Consider the following 10,809-nt stretch of genomic DNA (forward strand, 5'->3'; position numbering starts at 1 on the left):
TGCAAAGTGGATTAGCTACTGTACAAATCCTATTGAACAGAGCAGGCCTTCTAACAACTTGCAATTTGCATTTCTCCATGGTGGACCAGTGATTAGTTTTGCATTAATTGCAGCAACCTGTTCATACTATCCTGGACAGGTTCCACTGGCAACTCGAACCACTTTCTTTGTTATCAGTTCTTATTAGTTGTTATATTCATTTAATGCTAACATATCAATCACATTGAGTTTTTCCATTTATTCTCATTAATGCAGGAACTTTTGAAAGGTTGGACTACTTACGGAAGAGGTTGGGGGCAGGGGGTGTGGAAAGAATTAGCTGTAGTTTCTCTTCGAGAAAGTATTTGCACCTGGGTTTTTTTCAGTCTTCTAAACTCTGTGACCTTTTAATATTCTCACTTGTCAAAAGTCAGACAGTTAAATTCATTTCAAGCAGTGAAAATATTACAAGTTAGTAGCACAAAATCTGAACTGAAAGATTTTCTCTTTTGAGCAAAACAGTTAACAAATTCATATCTGTTTTCATATCTTCATCTCCAATTCTACCTTTTTTTTAGTAAATAAGTATCCAAACATGAACAAGCATGAGATACATTCTCAAGTTATTTTATGAGTTACTGTGACCCTTTCACTTCCACTCCACAAAACACCTCAAAATATTATATTCACCATCTTTTTCAGTATAAATTGTCTAGAATATACCGTATGTTATACAGTGAAAACTTCTAATAAAGCTAAATTAACAAAAATCTGCAGGTTTTAGAGTAAAAAGATCAGTGTTTTTTCCACCAAATTAAATGAATGGCCAGTAAAATTGTAGGCACAGAAAATGCATTCTGTACTCACTGTAATAGTGAAATGTTTGGCTTTGCCAGCAACAGGCCAAGTACTCTGTTTTATGTAGAACGGGATGTGGTTTGCTTAATTAGCTTGGAAACAAAGTCAGTGAAGAAAAGTGGAAGCTTTCGAAAAACAGAGAAGCACAACTTAGTACTGTTTTCCCATAAAGCTGCAGAATGCAAGGTCCTTTTCAGCTGTTAAAAGATTGAAGAATGACTTGGAGTAGAACAATAATGTCAGAAGAACAAGGAAGTGCACACTAGACAGCCATAAGAACTTCATTTGACTTGTATTGGCAATTGATTTAAATGGAATTGCAACTACCCATCAAGGTCAAGAGTGCTTTCTTGACATTAGGGACCTTTGTGTCAACTGTAAATGTACAGTGGTCATCTATTTTTTACAAACATGTTCAAATCATTATAAATCATAGTTTAGAAGGATTCTTTTAATGTTCTAGGTAATGTAATTTTACCAAATGGTAGTACTGCTAACTGAACAGGTTTTAATATATTCTTTGCTATACAAATTACCCCATGAAATAATAAAATTGTCTTTATCAGATACTACATACTTAACTGAAAGGGACAGATCACACCAGGCACTTTCCATTTCAGTGCAGTAATGGTACCTTTAAGACAGCAATGTTGTGATTTCAGGGCAACAAGGTCTTGCTTAACATTAGTGTAAGATTATGCAAATGTTATCCTATCACCTGAACAAATCCTAAAATATTAGCTCCAGGTCAAAATCTCTGAAATATTCTGCAACATCTGTAATAGATTCTTCTTCCACTGAAGTTGAGGACAACCTGTTTTATTCAACTTTGTATAAAGAAACCCCCAGCGTGACAATTGTAATTCTTTTATTTCTTCACAAAATATTTCTTTATGGTGCTCAAAAGACAAATAAAAAGCACATCTCTGCTTTTGAGATACTGATAATCTAGGTTCCTGACATACAGAGATGAGGGGTACCCTCCAAACCTCATTTCTATATATTTCTGAGAAACTACTTGCAGTAATTTCCATGTTAAATATGTTCAGGTCATATATATTGTTGCCTTACTCTTATTTTTGAGGTAAATGTATTTTGATGATAAAGAGCCATAAGGTGAAAATCAGAAAGAATGAATAAAGAAGTTTAAAGTGAATTATATTGTTCACAGGAATACTGCTGTTACCTGTTATCCTGTTGCTTTGTAAGTACTGCATTCATACCTTTAGAAATTCTGTAAAATCACAGAAATTATATTTGGAAACAGTGAAGTGTGACAAAGAGAAAACTACAGTAAGGACCAGAAGTAAAAGATCAGATCTATGTCTGAGTGAAGTAATAGTATTTGGATTGGCTTTAGTAACCACTGACGTGGCCCAAACAGCATTCATACATTGTAATCTCTGGCTTGTGGTTTGTGACTCTCTGCTTTTTAAATCTAATAACACATGATTTTTGAGATATAATTCAGCTTACATTTGCATTTTACTTGTACATATTTACTTGTTTATATTTGTGGTGGGTTGACACAAACCACAATATTTAATAATCGTATTTCACCAGGAGTTGAAGAAATTCTCAAGGTACACCTGGTCAACAAGGAAAACAAGCAAAACATGGGTGAGAAATACAAACAGGTCTTATCTTAGTATAAACATAAAACCCTAAAGACTCACTATGACTTTATTTTTCTTTAAATATTTTCTTTAAATATCTTTAAAATCACTGAATTAATTTAACTATTACATAAACCATCTTAAATCAGTCCTTTGGACTTCTGTAGTAGCAGTTCCATAAAGGTGTTCCTTCAAATTAGCTTTTACCTGATGTATAAACACACCACTAACATTAATTTTCTGCATCTGTTAGCATAACTACTCTTGAATGCTGTTTCTTTCACACCATTAAGTTGCATACTAGGTATTTCTTTTGACTTCTAGTCCATACCCGTGTTTGTCTTGCAGAACAGCAGCACCAGAGCAACAATGCAAGCCACACAGCAAAATCATCGAGCAGTGCTAGTATCCATCAACTGGCTTCCCAGCCACAAGTTGTCTCAGAAGTTTGTAAAAACAAATAAACAAATGCTTTGAACCTTTTCTTCTAATGCCTCCTACTTTTACTAATTACCTAATAACAATTTGGTAACATAGTAGTAATTAGTAATTAACAACATAGAAATGCATAACAACCATGCGCTGAAGACTGACATAAGCAGTATCATACCACCCAATATACTGGGTTTCATACAACTCTTTCATTACCTGCAAGCTTCTTGGTAATGAATATGCTATTAAAAGGGGTTGGGTTTTTTAATTTTCATGTTTTCATGTTGTAATTCTCCAATAAATTTATCTGACTTCCAGCATAAATAACTTTCATTATTCCTCATTATTAAAAGAAACAAACACATTCTCCTTCACTGAAAGGGTGTCATATAATTAGATGACCTTCCCACATAAAATCGTGAATGAAAAAGGACCTGACAACTTGCAGGAAAATATTTAATCAGACATTAGGACATTAAATACAGTTAGTTAAGACACAAGACAGTACTGTACTAACAAATGCTTTCAGAAACAGTCTTTTACACTACAAGAGATCAAAAGAGACTTTAGTTTTACTACACCACTAGACAAGCCCCAGCTTTCCAACAATTTATTACCTATTTCTTCATTTGGTTGCTTTAAACATGCTTTTAAAACATACTTGATAACTAGTAAAAATTGTATACAATGCAAATGACATTTCAGATAAGTTTTATTGACTTAATGCTCTGGTAATAAAATTATAACAATCAGTATTATTTTGATTTATTTCATATTTTACTTTCACCTTTAATGGACTTGGTGTATCGTAGAATTGAATGTAATTCTGCTGCCACCTCAAGGTCACTACAGAAAAGTGTGATGGTTCATTTCAGTCTACTCATACCTAATGGACAGTAGCAAGATTCAGTAACTAAGAATGAACAAACTCCTTTGTTTTCCTGCAATTGTTCAATGCTGTGTTCAGATGCCACAGGCATATTTGCAGTAAAACATGATTTTATGTCACTGTGTACACGGAAGTGTATACACATGCTCCTACAGACCTGCATGCATGCACAGTGCTAAGGGCTAGAGGAAAGCAAAAACCTTGGGATGTCAAGGAATGTTCATACAATGAACCAAGCCATGAGGTCCTAATTTTACAAAAACCCATGAACAAGAATTTTACTTAGTAAAATGGAAAAGGGAATTAGAAACTTAGTCCAGCACATTTCCAGGGTTTTACATGTTTATTTATTGTTTTATTCAAACTTTCAGATTAAAATCACAGTAGGGTGAAGACTCCAGTTCGTCATGTTTATATTAGCATTTGAATATATATATTTTGAGAGAACAAGTGCACAATAAGTTCTGTAGCACCAATAGGAAAGTTGTGTAAATTTCCTTATATAAGAGGAGGCCAAACCTTCTAATGAAGACAACTGAAATAATGTATTTATTGGGTGCTATGAAACGTCTGCAGTGTTGTTGTTTGTATAGTGCTCAGAAATAACGTAAGTTTGCACTCCTGAAAGTTCTACAGAAGCGTAACAGAAGCTTCACACACAACAAATATGGTCACCCATATAAATTTGGCAAAATTTATCAAGATTAGGTTAATGTGACTGTTTGTAATTCACAAATTAATCCTCTTGACTGTGTAAAACACACATCAAGAGCAGTCACTGGGGCATATATGAATAGGCAAATACAGCACCTGGGATCAGTATCTACCTGCTATAATGCAACACTCACCATACAGCCAATTAAGAAAGCAATGGACAATTCTGTATTTTCATGGACTGTAACAAGAGAAAAAGAGTGGGAGTTCTTTGCTGTTGTAGGAGTCTTTTGTGCACGACTCCCCTTGCTACAACTGCCAGTAGTAAATCACTTTCTACAATCCCTTAATTGAATTACATGCCTAAGAAAGCACTATTTGGAGTTAACAGCTGGCAAAAAAATATCAGTATCTATGCAAAGTAGTAAAAAGGAAAAATAATAATGGACATTAAAATATAGTACAACATGACAAGCCTCTATGAATTGCCTTGACATTTTCAGCACAGCTAAACACTTTTTATCCCTGTTCTAAGTGGTTTCCCCACTGCCAATTCAGCAGTTAAAAAATAATCCTAACTTTCCCTAAATTTTCACAAATTGAAAACAGCTCTGTCCAATACATGTGCACAGACCACATTGCCTTTAATTTATGGAATATAGGATCTGGTATATGTCTTATCAAACATAAGAAAATTGCATATTCTAAGGACTAGGAGAAGCACTGAGCCTTCTGAAGACAATGGTGAAATACCCCAAAAAAATGACAGTAAGGTGCAGTTGCCACCTACCAGCAGGCAATACAATTTCCACATCTGCAGACCACTTTAAACTGGTTAAGTGACAGGCTGGAGAGCTATATTCTGTGATTCTCAGATGGTTCCACTGCCCTAGCTCACTGCAGCATTGAGTACAACTATAGCTCATACCACAACGATTTCTCCTGTAGTGCCCAATTTCAGATCAAAATTTTAAGGATATCGCTATAGAAAACTATGAGCCTTTCCCTGTTTCTTGATCTCCAATGGTTCTTATTCAGGTCTCTTTTTATCAACAGCAATGATAAGTCAGTATGCTAAAGACTGTACAATATATAGCACAGAATGGCATGAGGGGAATTTTGCAAAAAACTACATTCTCTTACTCCTGAGAAAAAGTTGTAAATATAAGAGAAGAAGCCAATGAGGAAGAAATATAGAATTTATTTTTTTTTCCTGTAAAAAGCAATTCCAAATAAGTGACTTATGGTCATATAACTAAGATTCAAGGGAAAGAAAGTAAGTTTGCAAATAATAGGACAGATGCTGTTAAATCATCTCTAAATTGCAATTACGTGCTTTACGTATATACTTACTTGCACACATAAAATTGGATTTACATACAGCTTAAAGGAGGCACTGAATCATAGGGTTTAAATTTGGAGTCAACCCTACATCTGCAGAACCACAAAGCTGGGGAAGTAGGGGACTGAATACAGGGATTTTTGGTCTCACTCCCAGCACAAAGTACATGTTTTTTCAGAAGACAGAATAAGTCATATAAGAAAGCAGAGTCAACAGGATTTCCCTTTAGTTCAGAGGAAAGTATATGTAAAGTACAGAGTGGAAAAGATCTCATCATTCGATAACTTGTCATGAAACAATGCAAGGGCTAAAGGAATGGGAGAGATTTGCTGATTTGCAGTGTTAGCAGTACTAAAATAATTAAAAGACAGATCAAGGAAAAACAAAACAAAACAAAGTTAAAAATGTCACAGCTGTTCTCTGAACATACAACATATTTACAGCTTTTCACCAAATACTAATAATTTAGATTTAGTGAACATATTAGTAACCATATTACCAAAAAATAGGAGATACGTATCCAAATTAAATTAACATAAATCAGCCCCTAGATGTCATTGTTGCAGCTGAAATATCATTTAATACAGAACTTACCTAATTCTGCAGTAAAAAAATAAAGCTGTGTAAAGTAAAATAAACCATCTAAGTATTATAAATTCTGTGCAGTTTTAATGCCTCAATGCCAAAGCACAAAGACTTCTGAGGCTATAACAAAAAGATAACTAACTATAACTATACAAAAGGGCTGTATAAAAGATTCAGATTCTGACAGTAGGTAAGCACAATCATCTCAAAGGACATTGCAATCTAAACCTCACGGTGTAAAAGATCATATATCCCTTTGGCTAAGGAGATTCTTCACAGCTCCTATCAAAGTTTGCCTCGATGCTAAAACCATTGATGTTTCATATAGTTAACGTATTTCTGTCTAAAACAGCTGTATATATATGCTTTCCACTGGGAGGAAAGGGGTAAGGGGGGTAAGGGAAGGCATTGGGTTTTACATCTTACAAAGTTTTTATTTTCTACCAACAAAACCAAAATAAAACAAAACAATCTAAAATTTCCTGTACCTATTTTGAAAGTGCATTAATTCAACATCACTGAATACCTAATTAGTCTAACACTGAGAAAAGAATATTTAAATATTTAAAGTGTATTTTCTTTATACTATTTTGTATCATTATACAGCTATAGCTATCATGTTCTGCAGTATCATCTAAGTGAAGCAATGCAATCTCTATATAATTTGTCAATACTTCTAAAACTTTTTAATTCATCCATAATATTTTCCTCTCAGAATATTAGCCCTGTTTAATAAATGAATAACATATTTTTTTCCTTATACAGCATTCTTACCATTCTTCTATCTTTTATTTTCATAGCTTATATACCAGGTTTGCTAACTCCTTGTCATGGGTTAAGTTGAATCTGATGATGATACACGATATCATGTTGCCATCATGCCAGCTTCAAAATGGAAGTGCTGGCTGGAGCAAAGTAAGGTGGGGCTTGACATTCAGATTGTAACATCAGAGGCCTCGTGCTTCTTGCTGCTTCAGTTTTCCAGTTTTGGGGTGTTGGTCTTTTCCACTAGGAAGGCTGCAGGTTAGGGAGTGGGGGTAGGTCGCTGGCTTCTGCTGCTGCTTCTGCATTTTGCCGCACTTTTCTGCAAACAGGCTAAGGCAATTGTGCATTGCATTATCTCAGTTCCAGTAAAACTCTTTATCTCAACCCAGAGCTGGCTTTCTTTATGTTACTTTCCCTCCAGTCTGTATGGGAGGAGAGGGGCTTGTCAGAGCAAGCTGCGTTAACTTAGGACACTACTATATTTAGTGGGTCAAAGCATCCCTTCTATAAGGCTCCATTTCACACTAAAGACGCCCAAGATGGCAGGCACATTAATCGAAGTCGTCAGTAGATATGCACCTATGTAAAAATATGTAAATTCTTCCTCCAGTTTCTGAGAAACTGACAAAACTTTAACTTTTTGCAAAAATCCGTTGTATATTATGCACTCTGCAATTTTATTTTCCCCAGAAACAGAGCATAAAAACTTAATCCACAGATATAGACAATATGAAACAGATTCTGTTTGAGGAGCATGAGTAAAGTGCAGGCTCATGCGTTGCGGTTAAGTCTATAAAGATGGAAGAAAGATTCCTATTTGCTAAGAGGGTGGCAATGCTACTGCAAGTTTCACTTTTGTTTGGTGGATCTACTTCATGATACAAAGATCACCTCAAGGCTTTCAAGACCTAAAACTTAAGCAAAATATAAAACAGTTTCACACAGTAATCTTGGTCACTGTAAAAGCCAAAGCCTCTATTCTGACTAGTGCTCAGTGCAAGAATCACTTCTGTTGTACATAAAACTGTGAAGCAGTTTATTTAATCTCCACTCAGAGGATCAGGGACCCCATTTATATAATACATTATACTAATGTGAAAATTATAAAGCTTTTGGAATGCTTTCGGAACAGCCAGGCACAAAGTGTAGAAAACTCATGGGCTATATTGAATTTTTTATTGACAACTATATAACTCATTGCTGTACAAGTCATTAATGAAAATAAACCTAATCATTAATCTTGATGACTGAAAAGAGTTTGAGACTGAGGTCACAAAGAATAAACAAGACACTGTATAGGCAAGTGACTATATGCAGATTTTTCTTGCTTTAAAAGCTTACCAAAGTGTGTGTACTTTGCATGTGTTTACTTCAAGAGAGCATCTCTGCTGATGTAGCTCTAAATTTCCTTGATCTTTCTAGACTATGTATTGCTCTTTTAAATTAAGCTTATAATGTTTGCCATAAAACTTATGCCACTGACATTCTGTACATATTTACAGTAATTAGGAAGCAATTTTGTATGAAGTTTTACAAAAAACATCAACATTCTGAACTTATTATGCTCAATACAAGTGTGCCATCTCTACCACTCAAGGAATAGCTGCCTTACCCAGATTTGATTTGGTTTCATGCCTCCTTCAACTCGCAAGCAATGAAAATGAAACATACGTAAAGAACTCTGTGAATTAAGAAGCCTTTCAAATTAATGTAAACATCTGGTTCTGTTGTACAATCACACTTACACAGAGAATTGTATCTTTAACTTAGTCCGACTTCAATTACAATGGAGAAGAATAACAGAGTGCACAGATACCATTACTCATTACGGACAGAGTATTTTTAATCCAGACATCACAGTATAACTAAGGTTGGAAGAGACCTCGAGGATCGAGTCCAACCTATCAACACAGACCCCATGACTAGACCATGGCACCAAGTGCCATGTCCAATCTCCTCTTGAACACATCCAGGGATGGTGACTCCACCACCTCCCTGGGCAGCCCATTCCAATGATGAACAACTCGCTCGGTGAAGAACTTTCTCCTCACCTCGAGTCTAAACCTCCCCTCATGCAGCTTGAGACTGTGCCCCCTTGTTCTGGTGCTGGTTGCCTGGGAGAAGAGACCAACCCCTTCCCAGCTACAACCACCTTTCAGGTAGTTGTAGAGGGCAATGAGGTCGCATATCAGATCCTAGCATATTTTGACTGGAAAAAGGAGGGTGAGAGTTCTGTATCTACCAGAATGATTCAAGTCAGATAAATGGTTAGTTAAACTATGACTAATAGAGATGTGGAAACTAAGCTTTTAAAGGAACAGGGTCCATGAAAAATAATCACATTTCCATGAAAAGGCTCCAGTTAATATAACAGGAGAAGCTGAAACAAGCTCCTACTATTACAACTACTACATTTGACATTAATACTGTGCAGATTTGGTGGGTTTGTTTGGGTTTTTTGTTTGCTTGATTTTTGTTATTTGTTGGGGGGGAGGGGTTGGAGTGTTTTTTTTAACAGATGTATTAGTAGCTGTTAAGAAAATAAGTTGTAACCTTGCACTTTCCTTGGCAATTTCTTTGGGGAAAAAAGAAAAATTGAAAAATCTTATCTCACAGACTGCAGAATAAGGTTTGAAATGTCTTAAAATGTCACATAATTAAACAGAGCTTCATCATTTAGGGAACTAAAACATCAAAGTAAAATTACAAACTAATATTTAATAATTTAGTTATAATTTAATAATAGAATGATTTAATAATAAAGGTTTAAATCAAAGTGGTTTCAATGCATTTTAAATCTTTAAGCGCTTCTGTTGATAAGTTTAGAGAACAAATAACCAAGCTTTTAGAAAAACAAACAAACAACCCAACAAACACAAACCAACCAAAAAAACAACAACCAACCCACCAGCCCAAATGGTCAGTGAATTTCTCTTTAGATCTCTGCACTGTCTCTGTTAAGACTCTCATAAATGCCTATAGATACTTCATGGGTGGGTGTTAGGAGGATGGGGGTAAAGTGCTCAAACTTGAACATAAGTTCTATCTAAACATGAGAAATTTCTGTAATTTAAGGGTAACAGAGCACTGGAGCAGGGTGCCCATGGAGACAGTGGAGTTTCTATCTCTGGAGACATTCAGAACCTGCTGGATGTACTCCTGTGTGACCTTCTTTAGGTGAACCTGCCTTGGCAGCAGGGGTTGGAGTCGATCTCCAGAGGTCACTTCCAACCCTGTAACATTCAATGATGAAATAACATCCATTGAAAGGATGGCTAAATCCTTCTCTTGAAAAATACCTTATTTGCCAATATTTAAAATGCATCTCCTATCTCTATGAAACAAAATACAATCATGAACAAAACACCTGTGGGAGGAAGTGAATTTGCAAAATGTTACTATAATTTTACTAGGTGTGCCCCAAATTCAACCATAGACCTATCTACATCAATACAAATCAGGGCTCTTTCTGGAAATGGAATTAGATTTTACTTGCTGTTACTAAGTCATGAACCACTTCTGAAGCATATTATTCCCTGATTTTTTTGGTTTATATGGGGTAACTCACAAATTCACAGTATACATTTCTGGTGGGCAGCTTCTAACGTTGCCCCCCAACATGCAGTATATGCTTGCAACTCCATATTCCTGCTGACTTAAATCACTAAACCTTATCACATCTCTACAGT

General features: G+C 35.4%; 1 long non-coding RNA gene across 1 annotated transcript in view; it reads right to left on the reverse strand.

The window, feature by feature from the left end:
* Window positions 1–10,809, reverse strand: part of LOC137447268 (uncharacterized) — a 77,018-nt gene that overhangs the window by 40,290 nt on the left and 25,919 nt on the right. The window lies entirely within an intron of this gene.

The sequence above is a fragment of the Melanerpes formicivorus genome, unplaced genomic scaffold (genome assembly GCF_026170545.1).
Source record: "Melanerpes formicivorus ecotype bairdi unplaced genomic scaffold, bMelFor1.0.p_v2 SCAF_20, whole genome shotgun sequence".
NCBI lineage: Eukaryota > Metazoa > Chordata > Aves > Piciformes > Picidae > Melanerpes > Melanerpes formicivorus.